The sequence below is a fragment of the Pyxicephalus adspersus genome, chromosome 9, assembly GCF_032062135.1.
Source record: "Pyxicephalus adspersus chromosome 9, UCB_Pads_2.0, whole genome shotgun sequence".
In the NCBI taxonomy this organism is placed as follows: Eukaryota; Metazoa; Chordata; class Amphibia; order Anura; family Pyxicephalidae; genus Pyxicephalus; species Pyxicephalus adspersus.
This window is the reverse complement of record NC_092866.1, coordinates 9,493,257-9,514,377: the sequence shown is the minus strand read 5'-3', so window position 1 is coordinate 9,514,377 and position 21,121 is coordinate 9,493,257. Positions and strand designations below refer to the sequence as shown.

Below are 21,121 nucleotides of genomic sequence, written 5' to 3'. Positions count from 1 at the left end.
ATTAATTATGAATTATATTACACAATTTTGCCCTATAACAGTGTGATTGCCTGTTGTATCCTGCAGTTAGTACAGACATATTCTCAATGCAATGAGCGCAGACCTGGGATCTAAAAGGCTAATGTCTTTTTTATCATATCTGTAAATGTGACAAGTTGAAGTCATTTCACACAATCATCTTACTGAGTGTTGTATTAACGCATGGTATAGTGTGTTGCATTAAGGTATCCCATTTAAACGAATGAGCTGTCAACACATTAGATTAGGCAAAAAATCAAACATGCACTATTATTTTGTTTTACCATGTTTTGTGATGCATTTCAACATGTTACTCTAATGTGTTGAATTGTCATTCAGATAGGCACCAAAGCATGTAATATGTGTTTAATGTGCAAGGCATAGCAGTTGACAGGTGTGAATAGGTCCTTAAACTTTGCAGCAAAGATGTTTGATATGAAAAACCTTTAATAACAAATAGGAAAATGTTTTTTTTTCCAGAATATTCGCAAGCAAATTTTTCCCATCTGCTGGGATTTATACAATTCATAAAGTATGAGTGACTGCAATCCTACATTTCTAATTTCTCTGCAGATTGCACAGCCCCACATTAAAATAATCAGCCAAATGAACAAGTGCCAGATCAGCAATTTTCTTAATATTATAACCCTTGAAGTCATTTATTTTAGTTAATAAATTAGACTTTGGGACCAAAGGTGGCCATAGGCATCAGTAATCTGACTCAATACTTCAGGATTTGAGACTCTTCAGGGTACTCAGGCTCTGTATTTGTTCCAGGACAGTGTCTTAAAGTTTGTAGAGTCAAGATTAGCCTTTTCTTTTGCCATAAATTCACTTTAAAGGAGTCATACACCCAAAGTTATGATTTTATTCTTTTTTGGGTAGATTATGGAGAATTAAACTATCTGTCAGTTTATATCTAGCTATTTGGATATCTATTGGTAAGTATGTACACTTGCCATGCTCATTAGGAGTAGTGTTGGTGTTTGAATTCGGGTTGTCCTTATATTCGACCCGAATATGGCTATTCAAATTCGGATAGACCCAACCCAAAAAAATGTGTTAAAAAAAGAATCTTTAATGTTAAAGTAATTTATTGAATATGTGTGATTTGTGTAACTAACTTTTATTTTTTTACAGGTTATCCCACAATGACAGTGTGGATCCCCGGGCACTGGAGGTTAAAGGAGGACACGTCTCCCCATTCATCACCTCTAGTGCTCTGTGATTGGCTGAGGAAAGGTAAACCCTGATGTCAAGCATCATCAGGATTTTCCTTTCTCCAGCCAATCACAGAGCACTAGAGGTGAATTAATAGGGAGACTTGTCCCCATTTAGCCTCTATTGCCCGGGGATCCGGTGGGACTCCTGTGTTCTTAGATAGAGAATCCCTATCCAAGAACACATTCTATAGTTATGCTAGGGCTGCAAGAGCAATCAGGGGAGCGGAGCTGTTAGCTCTGCTCCCCTAATTGCTCTTGTAGCTCCACACAGTCCCGAAAAATAACACAAATTTTCCCTCCATTGACTTTAATATTGTTGAATTCAACGTTTGATCACCCAACAATATTGCCGAATTGAATAGTGAGATTTTTGACCAACACTAATTAGGAGTTCCTGCCATCCCTGTATCTGTGTTGTGCATTATGAGGATTTCCCACCAACCCTGGGTTATCAGAACTGCACACCTGGTATGACCATTATAGATGGTTTCCGTCATCCCTACACCAAGTTTTTGGGTTTGGACACTAGTTGTGTACATTATGAGGGAATTTATATGTATTTTGTATTATGGATAATGAAATAGAATCAGGACAATTGCCTTTCTCTGGTTTAACCCTTGCATGTTTTTCTGCAGCCTTTTTCAGAATCTTTCTTCCAACCTTGACACATGCTAGCATTTTGATGGTGCCAACAATGGACAGTGTCTGTAAATTTTGTTTCAGCAGGGCCACATGTGTCCATTAGTGGCTACATAATATAAACAATTGGCATCTACAAGATCTACATTAGATTTATGAGACCTCCCTGACCACCCAGTCTTTGTTACTGTCTCCCAGGCATTGGTTTCCCTTTAAAAGCATCAATTAGAAGGTATGCAAATAAAGGAGAATAAGTTCTGCACGATGAGGTTTGGATACCCGACAAACATTGGCTCTTTCATTTTCCAAATCCACTTACTGTTCAGCTTGGCTAACAAGTATTTGATTTAACGGGGCCATTAAGAAAAATTATTCTTTGTGAACAGCGGTAAACCAGCAAATTACTACAATTTACGACTCCATTTTAAAAACCCATATTATGTACCTGTTAAGGCAAAGGGGGAGGAGGTCGCCCTCTTTTTCTAAGTTCAGAAGATAAGCTTTTAAGAGTTCTCAGTTTCACCTGCATTGTTCCAGCGGTTACCTGAAATGTCTACGTAATATCTGGATTTATACAAATGGAAACAGAGACTGTACTTGCTAATTTTATTGTAATATAGAGTGAGCGTATTGGAGTACTTGCAAGAATTAGATACAGTATTAGTTCATATCTGCGGGTTACTTCGAATCTGTGGCTCGAAGAGAGGCTATGGGGGTGATTTACTAAGGAAAAGCAGGCTCTTCACCTAGCAAAGTGAATTATCTTATTGCAATGGATATTTCACTTAGCTGAGTCAATGAGATGAAGCTCTGTTGACTTTAACCATCAAATCATGTGCAGGAAAAATCCTGTTTTTTTGTAGACGTAATTGGATATTCTTAGCAAAGTTAACTGTCACCACATGGCATTCAAGTCAATTATCACTGAAATGTGGTAAACCTAGGCTGGGATTTGTACTTTTTTTTCCCTTGCTTGTGCTTGCAGGGAAAATATATAAGGGTGGTTATGAATATAGTAGAAGGCCATTGGTGGGAGCCATTGTAGTTGTTGACAGAACAGCTCTGTATTAAACACTTGTATGTATTTTATTGAGAATATTGCAGACATTATACCAGTACAAATGCCTTCCCTAGTGGGCTTGGCCCCCTGGGTCACCGTCTAGTTTGCTTTGTGAGAAATCTAGCCCTCGCTAAATCATAGCATTGTACGGCATGTCCAACTGCACTCCTAACTGCTTCTATTCATTTGCGCACATTTGTGTTAGCAGCACAGGTCCTGGAAGCAATACTTTGCTTTTGGCCATACGGTTGCATTTTTCTTTGGAGGAAGACCACATCACCACTGCAAACACAAGGTCAATGTGTGCAAAGGCTGTAATCTGACTGGGTTTTAGAATCGCCTAAATTTGGGCATTTATTAATTTTTTGCATCTGGTTTTCTATTTGCGAGAGGCAGCATGGAGTCTGCAGTGGGTAGGGTTGCCACCTGGTTGGAATATTCCTGGTCTGGCCAGTAAAAATTGGACATGTTGCTAATGGTATTAATAGGAAAAAAACAATATGACCGATGTATTTCCCAAGAAAAGATGACAACCATAGCAGCAGGTGTGTTTGTGAATTCCTTTCCTTCATTACAACCCGGGGTTCACAGATTGCGGTCATTGTGGGCAGATATGGATTAGTGTGTTCGGTTCTACTATAGTGTGATTCCTACCACTATTGTGTTCTACTATAGTGTGATTCCTACCACTATTGTGTTCTACTATAATGGGATTCCTACTATAGTGTGTCTATAGTGAATAGTGTAGAATTCAGCTTTCCTCTCCTAGTGACAGATACCATTTCGGAGCAGACTTCCCGACAGTAATAGAACCAGTCAAGCACAGTATTTGTGGATCAAGCTTTGGCACTTCTTCCATTAGCATTCGGATGCTCCAGAGGTAAACTAGCTCTAAAACTTCACAGAGCTTCAAATTACAGTGAATTCTTCTATTCAAAAAGTGTAATGGAAGAAGTCGTTCCCCTTTTTTACTGATTGAACGGACTTTCAACCCTTTCTTTTGCACCTCCATACCGGCAAATCATGTCCACGGACCTTCTTGTTCATCAACATCACTTGGCTATCGCACTTGCGGCAAGAATTTTCCTCCACCAGGAGACCATGTTGAAGGAGATATTGTGACGTTGTTTCTTCACTTTGCACCACTCCAGTATAAAACTCTCGTAACATTTTTTGTAAGGGTATGCCTGTTTCTACTGGTTTCAACAACAGGGTTATTTTTTTTTAAATGGGAATCTTCATGAAATAGAAGGTGATGATGCTATAATGGTCACTAAGGTAAACAAAGAAGTTTCTGGAGTAGTAAGCTATATATAGAATGTGAGGTAGGAACAAAAAATGATGGTAGGAATAATACTATAATAGCACTGTGTGTTTCCTGTATGTCTGCCTAACTTTTCAGTGGCTGATCAGTATATAAATATTCTTTAAATAGTTTCAATTTATAGTTTGACCTTTAAATATATGGACTTTATTGAAAACCACCCACTAAAAAACAATTCCTGTAAAATCCCTGTTAGTCGGTTTCCACGCTTTACAAATTATTTCACCCTGAGTGGTCCAGGCAGTTGCCATGGAGGCAGCGTAGGCCTCGTTCTGCATCAACAAAGCCCCAATTCATCACATTAACGTCGGCCTGTCACATTTTGTCGATCAGTTTGTTTTACAGGGCGAGACATTGATGCTTTCAACATCACCTCTATCTTCCCCAATAAAACTGCACTTGGCCGCCGGGATTTCCCTACATTATTGTAATTACACCGAGCCGCAGCGCAATAAATAGCAAACCGTGTTTGCATTTGGTTTTTGTATGTAATTCCCAGGGAAGTGAAATACCCAAGGCGATTCCCTGTTCCCCTTCTCCATTTTTCTTAATCATAGTATCATGACATATCTGTGCATCGGGTGGGCACTCAGCTGGAGAAATTGAAAGCGCCGAAATGCGTTGTGGTAGAACGGCCTGTATTTACAGGCGCAGGGCCTATTGCCTTTTAGATGTTTTACATTTACTCTCGTTTTATCCATCAAGATCTCCAAGGTCTGTTCTCAGCCTCATCTTGGCCATCTATAGATCATATTGGTGACAAGGCGGCTGCAAATTAACCGATTCATATACAGTGCGGGCTTACTTTCTCCTTCCCTCTCTTCCATAATTCTTCATTTTTCTCATCCTTCCTTCCATTCTTTTTGACTTCCTACTTTCCTTCTTTACTTCTTATTTTCTTTATTCCTTCTTCTCTTCCCCTCCTTCCTACTTTCTCCCCACCCCCTTTTATTCTCTTTCTTTCTTTCTTTCTTTCTTTCTTCTCTTAGTTTCTTCTGTTTATCCCTTCCTTACTCTCTACTTCCCATTTTTTACTCCTTATCTTATCTTACCTTATCTTCCTTCTTTCCTTTCCTTCCTTCCTTCCTTCCTTCCTTCCTTCCTTCCTTCCTTCCTTCCCTTCCTCCCTCCCTCCCTCCCTCCCTTCCTTCCTTCCTTCCTTCCTTCCTTCCGTATGCGCTGCAAAGATGGCGGCATGGCATTTCATGGGGGAGTTTGCTGCTGGGGACACCAATAGACCACGCCAGGGTAATGTGTTAAAATGGCACTTTTAATCTTCATTTGATGGAGTGACAACACAGGAGACATGAACAGAGCATTGCCATCTTATAGCACGAAGTGCCTAACCAAGGACCTCAATGGCAGGATCATCACAGATTATTTAAAGTGGAAGTGAACCTTTAAATTAAAAAGTTGGAAACAGGCAATAAGCGAAGTTCTTTCTGCAATTAAATACTCAATACTCAATTAAATACTTATATCTGATCGCAATTATTGAATTACACCCGTTACACGTGTCAGCAGCCCCCGGGGGTTACCCCCTGCATATCCCAGCATCCTGCACTGCGCTGCTGTAGTCACTGATCAATGGGGAGATATTTCCTATGGATAAGGAGATGTAATCAAGTTTATTTAATAAAAGAATTAAGGCTGTTCACTTAGCAAAGTGAATTATGACGCTTCAACAGATAATTGTCTGAGCTAAGTGAATGTGGTTAAATTTCACTTGTAAATGAATAGCCAATCACAAGCAAGGAAATGTGGAAGAATGGAATTTTTCCTAAACGTGATTGGATGGTTGAGCTTTGCAGAGCTTCAGCTCATTCACTAAGTGGAAGGGGGACTTTTAGCAAGAAAAAAATCACTTACCTTTACAGGTGTAAAGCCGCTGATCCCTCTGCAAACACACTACAGTCTCACCTTCCTTCGTCCCCTTCCTTTTCTTTTCTTCCCTCCCTCACTTCCTTCTCTTCCTCTCGCCTCCCCTGCTTTTCTCTTCTCTTCCTTCCTTCCCTCCCTCCCTTTCTCCTTCCTTCATTCCCTCCCTCCCTTCTTTCTTCTCTTCTCTTCCTTTCCTTCCCTCTCTCTCTCCCTTCCTTCCTTCATTCCTTGCCTTCTTCTCTCCTGCCCTGATTTTCTTTATTTTCCCTTTCCCTCTTTCACTCCTTCCTTCCTTTCCTCACTTCCTTCTCTTCCTCTCACCTCCCCTGCTTTTCTTTCTCTTCCTTTCGTCCCTTCCTTCCTTCCTTCTCTTCTCTTCTCTTCTCTTCTCTTCCTTCCCTTCCTTCCTTCCTTCCTCCTTCCCTCCCTCCCTCCCTCCTTCCTTCCTTCCTTCCTTCCTTTCTTTTCCCTTCCTCTCTACTTCTCTCTGACCAAACTATTCAGATATGGCTTGGTAGTGGGTATATTAGGGTGGTTATAGGGCAATGCACAAAAAGACATTACACTAATCTCCATGCCACATGTGTGTGTTGGATTGAAGGACAAAGTAACACAGCCTGTAACACTCAGGTTTGTATCTTGGAAGCAGGAGGGGTTGTTTATTGCAGGCAGTGCCTGTATAACACAGAAAGAAAGAACTCATTCTGTATGCAGACCGGATACTAATTAGCTGCAGTGCTTGGTTGATTCTAAGCAAATATTTAGTTGTGACTGATCCTTCATATTGCTCAGAGGCAGGCTGGTACCTTTACCCAATGTGAGCCTAGATATACACGGATGGAAGAGCCTGGAGCAGGGGGTCACTGTTAAGTTCATGGTAAGGGTGCAGTCAGAAGAAAGATCTGATCAGGGTGATGGACCAGCAGACCATGCCTAAGGTGAAAGATGTCCACATCTAAAGTCTGGAGGCAAAGTGCAAGGTGGCAAAAAACATTTATGGGTTAAGAGGCTGAGCTCGTGTGGGGTATCAGAACCATTGGATACAATAATAGCACTCAGGTTCTTTTGTGTCTAACTCAGATGCATTTTAAAGTAGAACACAAGCTCTGTGACCAATTAGGAATCGGGAGCTTTATTCCTTTATTATTATTATTATTATTATTATTAATAAACAGGATTTATATAGCGCCAACATATTACGCAGCGCTGTACATTAAATAGGGATTGCAAATGACAGACTAATACAGACAGTGATACAGGAGGAGAGGACCCTGCCCCGAAGAGCTTACAATCTAGTAGGTGGGGGAATTTCACACACAATAGGAGGGGGATATGTAGTGTGGGAAGTAGTGATGGTTTCAAATGACAGAAGAAGCCGGGTAGGCAAGTTTGAAAAAACGGGTTTTGAGCGCTCTTTTAAATGAGCAGAAAGTAGGAGCAAGCCGAATAGGACGAGGAAGACCATTCCAGAGAGTTGGAGCAGCTCTAGAAAAGTCTTGTATTCGTGCGTGTGATGAGGTTATGAGTGAGGAAGTCATTAGTAGGTCATTGGAGGAGCGGAGAGAGCGGCAGGGGGAGTATTTTTTAACCATGTCAGAGATGTAAGTGGGTGGTAATATTCCTTGATATTACCCCTCTGCCAATCAAGAATCATTGTTCCTTTGAGTGTAAGTTGTCGTAGAACATTATCCTCTATATGGGCCACAAGTAAAGGAACAATTATGTATGCAATTTATACACGTACCAATAACATTCAGTTTATGAATTTAAATCTGATGAGCCCTGCAAGAGTAAAAAAAATTGTTGCAATGCCACCTTATAAATACTGGAGGTAAATTGCTATAGAAACTAAACTTTAGGTTTGCTGGATCACACAAGTTCTCCCATGAGAGTCTATCTTCTCTAGTTCTAGAAAGCTTTGATAAATCAGGCCCATTGTAGAAAGCCACAAGATGAGATGCTGCAGATGGGGCATTCATGAACGCATTTTGTGGTTTATTCTTTACCAGTTCTTCACAAAAGCCGAGGTTATCAGCATAAGCAATGTTAACAATTTTATAGCTGTACATGGTAACCCCCATACACATCTTTATATAGTTGTAACCCAAATAGACTTAAAATCTTTTTAACTTACCCTCCATGCCCACAGTGGGGTAAAAAGAAGAATAGATTTACTTTGATACAGTACTCTGGACCTGCCATATAAGACTGAAAACATCTTTTGGATACATTGGAACTAATAGAAATTCTCATTCTTCTTTTCTTCTTTTGTTCGTAGTAGCTCTTGGAAAAAAAAATAAACAATGAAGGTGGCTGAGTCCTGGCCCTATCAAAGAGATATAACACTAAGCTATTGTGATTAGGGCCCTGTTCTTTATTCTCAGGCTTCATGTCCCTTAATTTTAATGGAAAATCTTTCTGAATGATGTTAGTAGCATGAAATGTTCCAGGAGACGTTGATACATTCTATGTGCTACCGATATTTGAAGGTGACAACTGGTTACTCATCATTTTCTGATCAGTCAGTTAACAACAGCTAACATTCCTCACAGTCAAACTCTGCTGAAATAGATCTCTTGCTTAATGATATTTCAGAACTTTCAGTCCAGACCATGTGCTGTGCATCGACCGATGCGTGTGATTGGTAACAAGCTCTAAAGAATTGTGGCAGAAGTCTTATAATGACAAAATGGCATGCAAAAAAATGATTCCAGAAAAATGTGCCTTTCTGTTTGTTAGATAGAAAAACCAGCAAGAAATGTAACAAATGCTTTAACACGAAAGCTGTATTTCCTTTGTGGCAAACGCTATGGCATAATTACAGTGAATAGTTGTATAGAGACGTATCGTAGACCTAGTTTAAAAGTCAGATTTATGCTGCACATTGTAAAAGAAAGAATTGCTTTTGTTTAGGGCACGGTGCTTATATGTATAGTTTTTATTCTGCATCTTTTAAAGTCTTGCTGTGTTCATATGAGGTTGCCGTTTTACTCCTTGCCTCCATCTGGCACACTTAGTCATAAATGAAGACATTTGATATGTTAAGCAATACCCATTATGAGATTCAGCAACTGGAAACTTGACCAAAAGCCAAGCAATGCTCATGTGATCACTGCCAAAAGATAGGGTTGGAGTCATAGCAAAGGCTCTGGTTGACCAATGTCCAAACTGGACACTTGGCCGAAAAACCTAGGCATTGCTTGTGTGATCATTGATGTAGGATAGAGCCAAGTCTTTGATTGGTCATTGCCCCAATTGGACGGACAACAGAAAGCTTAGGCATTCCTTATGTGATTACTGGTGAAGAATTGAGTTCCAATGGAGTCTTCCATGTCCTATGACCAGTTTTAGTGACGTGGCTGGCCACTGTGGAATCCTGGATCAATGTTTTTGTCAGGGAAGGTACATTTATCGTGAACCTTATTAATGACAATCAGGTATAGGAGAGGGGAATTTATTGACTATGCAATCATCCTAAAAATTATACTATACATTTTTTTGTCATTGGTCATTTTATATGTACATGGGGGCAAATGAATGCATTACGTATGGCAGCTGTGGTCACCACTTAGCATTGCTGTGCAGGGGTTGTGCTCTAGTGTTTTTCTGTCTATGAAATAATCAAGAATGATTTATATCTATGTTATTTTATATAGCTTATTAATCATTTGCTTATTTTATCAGCTGCTGTTCAATAGGAATGCTGAGCATACAGCCAAAACTGTCACTAATGTAAGGGACAGGTACCCAACTAACATGGACACATATCAAGGATCCACAAAACAGTTACCTACATGAATGTGCAGCCTGGATGCCCCTGAACCAGAAACCCTGGGTTGGATGAATTCATAAATGAGCATTGCATTGCTGTGCTTCTCATTGTATGAGTTCACCACTAAAATGTCATAATTAAAGTGAGCTTAATTGCTTCCATTTAAACAGTCACGGTGGCAGAATGGAAAATGAGAGAATTTATATTATTATACCAGTTACAAAGAGATCTTACTGTGCTCTGATCCAGGTCCTGTGACCTAAACCTAAAGCTCGGTCAATGGTGGCCAATCTGTGTGCCGATCAATGCACTATTGCTTGGCTGACCAAGCGCCATGAAGCCCAGGTAGCCTTACAATGCTTCCAATATCCTTTCCTCGCACCTATCCAGTAGATTAAAGTGACAGTGAACTTTAAGTTTGCTTTCAATGAACATCTGTGACCTTTACTGCCTTAAAAAGAATATCTTGCTATGCTTTAATCCTAAAATAGATCTTTGTTCTTTATTCCATTGAAGGCATAGCACATCCCTTTCATTTAAATTCCTACAACTGTTGAGCAAAATTGAATAAATTACCTTGACCACAGAGGTATTTTTACTTTTTTGTTGTGCCAGTAACCCAACCCAATGTTGCAATTTGTCTTCCAATTTCGCTAAATCAAAACAATAACTTAGAACGATAATCAACATTAAAGCCTTGAAAAATAGGACTAGCTGCTAATGAATTCCACCAGAAAGCTTTAATTATTCCTAAAGCTTTAAGAAAGCTCAAAAACAATCACCTGTCTTTGTGATATAGAGAAATTGTACACAAATCTCTCCCAACAAAAACATTTATGAAAATTAAAGGGCTCCAAGAAATTTAAATTGTGCAATGTACAATGCAAAGTGGATTCAAATTACGGAACACTTCAAGTGTTCTGAAAGCTTTTTAGTTTTTAGATTGTTCTTTTGTTGTTTGAGCTGCTTATTGAAGTATATGTTTTTTTTGTGGCATTTATATTTCAGATTTAATTTCAGTCGGGAAAAAATTGTATACAGTCATACAGCATAAAAGAATAAGAGAAACATTTTTGTACTGTAATTGTCATACATGCCAAAAAAAAATAACAAATAAAATGAATTGTTGTCAAAAAAAAAATAAAAAGTATGTGCTGTGCCATAGAATAGTATATGTCAAAGAGAGAGGTGTGTTCGAGAGGGATTGGTGCAAAATATGGTTTGGCAATACAAAATTTCACACATTTTGTAATGAAGATATTGAACCATGGGGGGGAACAAACAAACATAAGGGAAATTGATAACCAGGACTCTTTACAGACTTGCACAATATGGACAATAAGTAACTTCTGCAGCAAACAGTTTGGTGCAGAGGAGGATGGTAGAGAGAATGGAGTACAGAGGAAGGGAGAAGGTGGGCGGTGTTGGAAGTCTAACATTCGTCTTGTTAATCACTGATACAACTGACAAATTTACATAACTTAATGAAAGTAGATCATAAACTTACATACCGCAAAACGTGGGATTTTTTTAACAGTCTGTTCCCAAAACACCTTTAAGTGTATACAAACCCTAAATCTAATATTGGAACAATTGGCACTGTGCCTCGTTGTACACAATCACTTTTATGAATCTGTTTTGTATTTTCCTAAATAAAGAAGTGGAATGTTTGCTTCTTACGTTGGCTGTTAGGGTGTTTGTCTGATAGGTCTGATAAGTAACCCCACAGCCAAATAAAACAGCACAGTTGGCTCAATGACTAGCACTCTTGACTTTGTATCTTCCCCGCAAAATGGCCTTAGACTGTGTCAATGATAAGTGACTATGGTGGGGACATTAAATTGTGGCCCCTTTGAGGGACAGATAGACATGTCTATGGACTTTGTAAAGTGCTGTGTAATATGTTGATTCTATATACATGCAAGGTGATAATAATAACATGTGGCAGGCTGGTAATTGAACGGTATCAGCTTAGCATTTGTATCCTACAATAGGAAGTGCTGTTAGTGGCCAGGTATCCATTTAAAATATTTTGAGACAGATTTACAAAAATGTGTTTATAGTCAATATAAACCAAAAGGCAGAACTGTAATTTACTGAAGCTTGCCGGTCTTTAGATGCAGTGGCTGCATTAGTCTTCTTTTGTTCATTTATTTTTTGCCTTTGAGTCCACTACAAACATTCTTCTCATTCTGGGCTGACACTCACCAGACCTTTTGTACGAGGACAACTGAACTCTGTTCTTCTTTTATGATGTAATTATACAGAGGGCAGTTAGTTCTCTACCTGGGAACAATGTACCTAATAAAAGTACAACACAGGTCTAAGCCAAGCTAGATAACACATTATCTGTGCAAATTTATACCATCTGCTGTCTTCAATATCTTTAGTGGTTCTTCCAAATTTTGTAAATGTATGAACAATTCTTGATCATCATAATAATCCAGTTATATAATAAACCCATGGAATTTTCTATCTCATCCTTCTGTTTTATGGCATTCATGCCTGTGCAACATACACATTGAAATGTCTGCATTTATTTCATGGTTTTCCAAATATATAAGTTAGTTTGAACTATGTTACATCATGAACACCACAAAGTGCACTTTAATATAGTTGAGGGTTTGTCCGGGATCACAGGACTTTTTTTCATTCCTTATTTCTACAGGCACTGTCCCATTTCTTATGAACATTTCACAATACTTTTGAAGTGTGTTGTCAAACATTTTCTCCAACCGCATTATATCAGACACTCTTTAGAAATATTTGGTAACATTGCACCTCTGGGAGCTCTAAAACACTCATTTTCTTCTTTGCACTCCATGACATTTGTGCCTGTTATAAGATTTACAATAATATGTGTTCCAATAATAGATTTAGGGTTTGCATATGCCTAAAGATGTTTTAGGAACAGACTGTTATAAAAAATGTCCTATGTTTTGTGCTATGTAAGATATGATCTACCTTCATTTAGATGTAAATTTGTAAATTTGACATGTAAATTTGGCAGTTATATCAGTGATAACCAAGACGAATGTTAGACTTCCAACACCGCCTACCTTCTCCCATCCTCTCTACTCCATTATCTCTACCATGCCCCTCTGCACCAAACTGTTTGCTATATGTATATGTAGATATATGTACAAAATATATGTTCAAAAGTGCAATGAGTTCTGAACCTCTTTGGTGGGTGAATAAATTAAATTCTGTCTTCAGTCTCTGGGAAAACCTGGAACATTCAACACTTCTGGAACATTGGACCCCATCCTTTGGTTCCCCCATCACACCTACCTCTGTATAAGATATTGCAGTGATTTATTAGTTGGAGAAACCATTGTGTTAGCCCCTGCTCAGCTTTGGAGGGCTAGTAGTGCAGTAGTCCAAACACTCAGTTGGCCCCAGGACCTAAGTTCCTAAAAAGTGGAGTCTAAGGTAGGACTAATAGAGGAACCAGGAATGAGAACATAATCCTAAACAAGGCAATAGAGTCCAAAAATTTTTAAAAGGGCAGTTCAACAGGAGATATAGCTTCAGAGGTCAGAGACAAGCCCAGGGTCAAACACAGGTGATGGTCAGTTAGACTTGGTATCCAGAAGCCATAGGCACGAGAGTGGTCAGAACTCATTGCCACTATATGTAGATATATGTACTCTTCCTGGCATTAGTAAATGGATAATTTCCTTTCCTGCTGTGGTTTTTAGAAAACACAGCCAGTGGTCTCACGACCATTGTTGGCATGGCGTACAAGTGTGAGAAGTCACTTTGTGCCACCAGAAAACAGTGCTACAGGGACACCAGAAATGAGCTTCTTCTTCATCTTAATCCTAACCTCATCTCTTGAGACACAATGTATGTGCTACTTGTTAGTTTTCCTCTAAATGTATACGATTGTTTGTTTTTTAACATACTATGAATTTGAATAAGGTGCTTACTATGTTCTTCACATCAGTGGTAGACTTTCAAAGTACAAACCTCAAGGAAATATAAAAACTGAATAAAGGGATCTGAAACAGTTGTGAGAAAAGCTGTTGTGCGGTGTTTACTGCTCATACCTTTTACAAAACACAGTATGACCGTTTTAGGAGATAGAATAGCCTGCTTCTTTTTTTTTCCAGGTGAAAAACAGCCTATAGCCATGTAATATGAATAACCATAAAACCTGCCATACATATTACAAGGCTGGTAATCATCATCTCAGCTTGTCATGAATGATAGAAAACTATTATACCTATTTTCATGCCTGTTTTCTTACACTTTTTAAATAATACCTCACATTATGCAGATCCATTTGAAACGTAAGACATTTTATAGGAAAGCATGCTAGTATTTCCCAGCATGAGTTGCTGCATGCTATACTTATGGCTTCCACAGGACCGAACAGCATCCATTTTTTTTTTGCTGGTAATTTGGTATATTTTGCGATGCCTGGAATAAAAGGTCCTCATGAGTACATCAATTCATCTCCATAAAAAACTAATAATCCTCGCTTGCAGATTTTACAACAAAAACAATTTTTTTAACACCATGTCAGACGTTGCATTTCTTTAAACAGAATTTGATTGCAATCCTAAAAAGAATTATCCCCAGGCCCCTTAGTGTAGGTTGGTTCAAGATAAGTCAATAAACTCTGTCCAAGATGCAATAAAGCAAAGTGGAGCCTCGTAAAAGCTCTTAAAGAGACTTTTCTTGAACAGTAAAAAAAAATGCAATGAGTTCTGAACCTCTTTGGTGGTTGGATAAATGAAATTCTGTCTTTAGTCTCTAAAGCCTCTGGGAAAAACTGGAACATTCAACACTTCTGGAACATTGGACCCCATCCTTTGGTTCCCCATCACACCTACCTATCTATAAGATATTGCAGTGATTTATTAGTTGGAGGAACCATTGTGTTAGCTTGCTCAGCTTTGGGGGGCTAGCTGTGCAGTCCAAGCACTCAGTTGGCCCCAGGACTTAAGTTCCCAAAGGATGGAGTCTAAGGTAGGACTGAGAGAGAACCAGGAATGAGTACATAATCCTAAACAAGACAAGAGAGTCCACAAATGTTTTAAAGGGCAGTTCAACAGGAGGTACAGCTTGAGAGGTCTGGAGACAAGCCCAGGGTCAAACATAAGTGATGGTCAACTAGACTTGGTATCCAGAAGCCATGGGCAAGAGAGTGGTCAGAACTCATGGCCAGGATCATACAAAGGTATTGGTCATCCAGCCACAGTATGCAAAGAGGTTAGAGATCTGGATCACCCAGGTTCTCTCATGATAGTCTATCTTCTTCAGTCTTGGAGAGACTTTATTAAATTCAGCCCCAACTCTATACGGCATCAACTTAAGGTTACTGTTGAAACCATGAGCCCAGTGTCCAAATATTGAACACTCAAACTATCTTAAGTCAAATTTAAGGAGAATTGACACCATCCATCTGTCTCCTTATGCATATGACGGAGGGAGGCAGGGGCTACAGAAACACTGTACAGACTATGAAGTTATGTTTCACAAAGAGTACAGTAATGAGCTGCTCTCATATGCACAGTAGTGATCTTCTCTGGTATCAGATCACATACAGCCTGTCCATTTTGACTTTATCTCATATTTAGAATGATCAAGGAAAATGCAATATAATGCCGTATCTCAAAGCTATAAAATATGATCTTGTGTTTCTACCAGTGCTGCAGTATACTCTCTGTTAATTCCCATCATTATATAGACACATATTGTAAGATAAAAACACAAGTTAAAACAAAGCGTTCCGCCTGTCGCAGCCCCCTGCTTGTTTTAAGTGAATAAATCGAGGCATATCTGTTGAGTAACAGCTTTCTTCCAATTCCTGATTGTCCTCATTACTGTTGACAAGTTCATTCTCGCAAACGTTGTGTTACTGTATCATTACTATACATTATCTTAGCTTTTGATAGCCTTGTCTAGGGCATAATTGCACTTCTGACATCTTAATTAGTTTCGGTGACCTACCGTAGCGGGTAGCAGCCAATGCTCTGGCAGTTCCGCTTTCATTCCATGACTACAGCAATCAATCTCATGGCTTGTCCTCAGTTCTAAGTTTGCAAGGTCACCTGCAGATCTGAATACAATACCTTTTTTCTGTCTTGCTACTGCATAAATATTTCTATGAATGTAAAGTGTTATGGGAGATAATTCTGTTTGAAACACAAGCACATACCTGGAATGCTCACCTCTGAAGCACATTGTTTGTGGTGACCTTTAGCAGTGCACAGTAACTTCTTGCTGTATATCTCCAAGGAGATAATGATTGCTTATTTCATGAGTAATTTTTTATAGAGAACAAAATCAGGGCCCTGACTATGCAAGAATTGTCTCAAAGATGATAATATAAAAGCATTATGTTGGTGTTTCATATTTTGTCCCAGTTCTCCTACAGCCTTATAAAAATTCTTGCACTCAAATCATCGTATATAGCCGAAACCTTTTCCGGAGATTTAGTTTCTCTCTACTTCAGCTATGTTAACCCTTAATGTAACTTCAGGTCTCCAGGAAGCCCCTGCTAAGATTACTATACCGACAGCTCGCAGTATATTGGTGATCGTTGGGAAAATTGTCACCCTTACAGATAGCCAAAAAGATCAATGGTACCAATTAAACACAAACTGGTCATTACTCAAGGAACCCCTAGCAATCTTTGGAGAACCATAGGGTTCCATGGAACCCTGGTTGAGAACACTGCGCTATTTGCACTAATGGCTCTTGACAAAGAAACCGAAAATTGTAGGTTTGTCTCCACAAATCTTCCAATATTTCTTCACTTTCTCAAAGCACAACAGAAACAAAAAATGAAAGATCTTTTTAACTAAATCCTGAATTACTATGACAAACCATTGTATCCCCAACTTTACTTTCTGTTCCTATTCCAGTAAGAACTCCATTAGGACAAATAGTCATTAGGACAAATAGGAAAGGTGAAGTTCCCCGGTGGAGACCCAGAGGTAAAGATGTAGTGTGCACCAGCAATGGTAGTCCAATATTATCCCCCCCCCCTTAATATGAAAGCAACATGAGAAGAAAAAAGCCAATACTTTTCGGAAGTTCCGTCACTCCTTCATCAGGGATGAAAAACTATGACTCCAGAGGTCAAATAAACTCTAATAGTCAAACTCAATGAGATGTAACAACAGAAATGTTTAGGTCACTGGTGCACATCCTAGTTGATGACTTATTGGTTAATGATCAATTTTACGAACGAAAAAAAAAATTCAACTAGAACTCAAAGAATCTAATGCTATGCTGCTTTAACCTGAATATAAAAAAGATGGCTTTATATATGTTGCAAGCCCTCTGGTTTGGGAAATAGCAAAATTGAATAGACTTTCTGAGATGCAAACTAGTAGGCTGAGCCCTTCAGAGAAATAGTTACCAGATGGAACTAATACAGTTCTGAGCATTTCTATGCCACCTGTTTTTTTTTACATTTACTGTTGTTTTGTATTCAGTCCCAATAAATACTCCTCCCTGTGACTATCAAACCATCTTACATTGTTTATAAACTAATTTGAAGTTTCACAAACAGCACGATGCAAATAGGGGACTTTAATAATCATGGAATGTGATTAAATCTCAAGGGGGGAAAGAAAATAAATTGGTTTATCTGGTTGGTACGCAAACTATTGTGTATTAGTCACCTTTCCAAGGACGTACAGAAGCACACATAAAGTTGTGAGAGTGCTGATAATTGAATTTAATGTAAATGACACAGTCATACTGACTTTCTGGAGTTTATTTTTTAGGAAAAAAATACTTTTTTGAGTTATTTTAGATATGTGATTTTTGAATTTCTCCAGTTTCTAAATGAGAAAGGCAAAATTAGTGCAATTTTTTTTTGCATGGCCATAGGCTAAAGATAGCCTCTGACAGGCCTTTTTGCAACAGTGCTTAACCTATTGGGGCACCAAAGTAAAGTTTGAGGTTTGCTGACAGGGTCAGTCCTAGGTGTATGAAACATGTGCAGTCCCACATGGTGCATCAGCTCTATGAGAAGGCCACAGCCATGTTTGTCTGCTGCTGGTCAGCATTTCTTTGAAAGATAATCAGTATGGGCTGCTAGAGATAAAAGAGCCCAAATGGGGGAAGGATGGCTGGACTTAAGGTTCTAGAGCTATACCATGGGATTAGGAATGAGCGAGAATGCATCTGGCCTTCTCACAAAAATTTAATCGAACTTCCAATGGTTCCGCAAAATTTCGCCGAACCGATTTTGCGAAACCATTTGAAGAGGAAATTAAAACAGGAGGATTCCCAGAGCTGCATTCAGCTCTGGAAATCCTCCAATTTGCGCGATCCTCGGGCACTAGAGGTTAGATAACCTCTAGTGCCCCAGGGATCGCACACTTTTCTCAATGAATGCAGCCACAGCTAGTTAATTAACCTCTAGTGCCCGGGGATTGCAGAGGATTTTTTAGGGCTGCATGATGCAGCCCTGGAAATCCTTCTGTTTGGCGAGAGCTGGACATCTCAGCAAATCAGAAGGCTGTTCTCGCTCATCCCCACATGGGGTGCCTGTGCAGGCAAGAACAGGGATCAGGAATGGAGGAGACTTGGATTTTGGAGCGACAGTCAGCAATGCTAGCAAAGGGATTTAAAAGTAAGTGATAGGTGGTGTATGTATTTTAGTGATTACATACATAGATGTATACATGTAGGACTGGCCTTCAGGGCATGACCCTCTCACTCTGTGTAATTCACACTTTTTAGTGATGACCCGGCTGTTTTTAGGTGGTTACTGAAAAGTTGGGGCACAATAAAGGGGCTGCCACTCACCAACACCTAAATGCCACCCAGCTTAAAAAAAATCCAGAGGAAAATATTGCTCTAGCTCTACATTCTATATCATATACTGTTGGCCTGTGTACACTGTACTGACACGTGAACTGTGTTGCATACTATATTACTGAATACTGACCTCTTGTATTACCTCTGCCCCAGTATTGCACACTATTGACTTGCAGAATTATTTCCCCCTCTCCCATCTTTTTAAATCCTGTGTTTGCCCCATGTGTGGAGCACACAGCTTCTACACTGCTTATATCATAACTAGTAACCCATAAATGATACCTAGTGATTCCGTAATACAGTCACCAGGATTTATGCACAGAGATATTCTGCCCTCCAAGCCACATAAATGTGCCTCTCTCCCAATGTTTTAAACATTTTCCCAGTTTATGAAAATGAAAGCTATGTTCTAGATGCAGTATTGTTATATTAAGTCCATAATAAGACCATAGTAAGCCATCAGATTTTTTTTCCCAATTGAGTTCAATGGTTTTTGGCGTCAGGATTGGCCTGAACCTGAACATCAGGACATGTTCTACCAAACAGCTATAGAACCGAAATGAGCCATGTCCGAGGAACACTAGAACACAATCTCCTGTAATAAACTGGTGTAACAATCTAAAACAAAGTCCCTTTTACCAGCCTGATTACACATTAAGCCTTGTGTCACGTGAAGCAGCTTCTCCTACCCTAAAATCATGGTAAGCTGCCCGTAATTTAAACCTTTCCATGTTCCCTCATTAACAATGATTGCCCGCCATGCAAACAGCAATAGGATAGGCGTTTAGTGCAACCGAAGCATTGTGTAAGAAATGGATAACACAATTACAAACTGTGGGAAGATAATTGAAAAAATACAGACATTTCCTATGTGTCATCTCGTAGATTACATTAACCTGTCGCTTGTGTACAATCAGAGGCAGATTTTATTTATTTTCACCCCGAGGCTCATCTGTTTTGTTGTCCCTCTGGTCACAGGTACAGCTGCGTTTTCTTGGTGTAGAATAAATAAATGTTATTGTTTTATTATTGTGTCATTGAGTAAAGCTACCTGGGGAGGGAAAGTTGAAATAAATAGAGAAAGGGGTGAGGAATAGTTAATACCTCCTAACTTTGCCTTTCCTCAATTACATGGGCCATGAAGCTAATATATTCCAAAAATAATTGGTTAAAACTAAAAAAAGTACTTTTTATTAGCAATTTTTATTTTCTGGCTTTGTAAAATAATAGGATTTAATAATAGTCAAAGAAGGTAGTGCCAAATGATGGTGCTATGTGATGCCAAATGACAGATTGATGTTATATTAATTTCATGGAGAGAAAGAAGTGGACCAGAAGTGGTGGAGCCAGATAAGGTGTGACGGGAGTTGTGGCAAAGTAAAGAAAGTATTGCTATAGGTCATATAACATTTAGCTCATACCATTCTGCTGAATCAAGGTAGTCACATAAGCACTCAGCCACCAATTGGGTTAACATCCATATCCATTGGTTTCTTCTGTTTTAAGGTTGATTTTCAATTAATTGGGCCACATAGATTTCTTCATGCTAAGCTAAGGCAAAGTATTGTGTGATGCTTCCATGCATTTCTTCCCAGAAGGATCATACGACCCAGCAGTACCTTCATCAGAAGATAACAGCCATCTTTGTACAAACATCTACCTAGATGCTGGCTCAGTGGGCCTGATTTATCAATGTTCTCCAAGAACTGTAAAAGATAGACTATCATGGGAGAACCTGCTTGATCAAGCAAACCTGGAATAGAATTCTTAAAAATAATTTGCTATTAGCACATTATACTGTTGGTGAATGTTTTCAATCCTGGACCAGATCAATTCCAGATTTGCTGAATCACCCAGATTTTTCCATTATAGCCTACCTTTTCCAGTCTTGAAGACATTTAATAAATAAGACCCAATGACAGAATCATGCCTCTGCTTCATTTACTAGGCTTTCTACAAAATTAAAAAGTAGATCCAAAGTCAAGGCTGTCCAATTACAATCTTTTAGGGCCATGTACTAGCCAGGACGTTCCTATAAACCCTGATTTTATGACACTTTGCAAACCCTACCTAATAAATATTCTGCTGTCCATTGGGGAAATATTAAAGCAACCTGTCTGAGGATTGTGGAGTTAGACAACCTTGGTCTAAAAAATCCCTGGGAGGATGGGGGGACAGAGAAAATGCTTTATCCAGCCTGTGGAAGGCAGATAACATCATCTAAGCCTAGGACCAATTAATTGGAATGAAGCTCGCAAACTGTGTTTTAATAAATACAAGGTTAAAACATATTTTGTTGCTCTATACCACTGTTTCTCAACCAGGGTTCTATTGAATCCTATGGTTTCTCCAGCGCAATTTCTGCTTCTCAGGTCAGTTACCACTGACACCAATACATTTTTTTGGGCTATCTT

At 39.1% G+C, this 21,121-nt stretch overlaps 1 protein-coding gene across 1 annotated transcript in view; it reads left to right on the top strand.

Annotated features, from left to right (window-relative positions):
* Positions 1 to 21,121, top strand: part of CDH13 (cadherin 13) — a 433,078-nt gene that overhangs the window by 83,329 nt on the left and 328,628 nt on the right. The window lies entirely within an intron of this gene.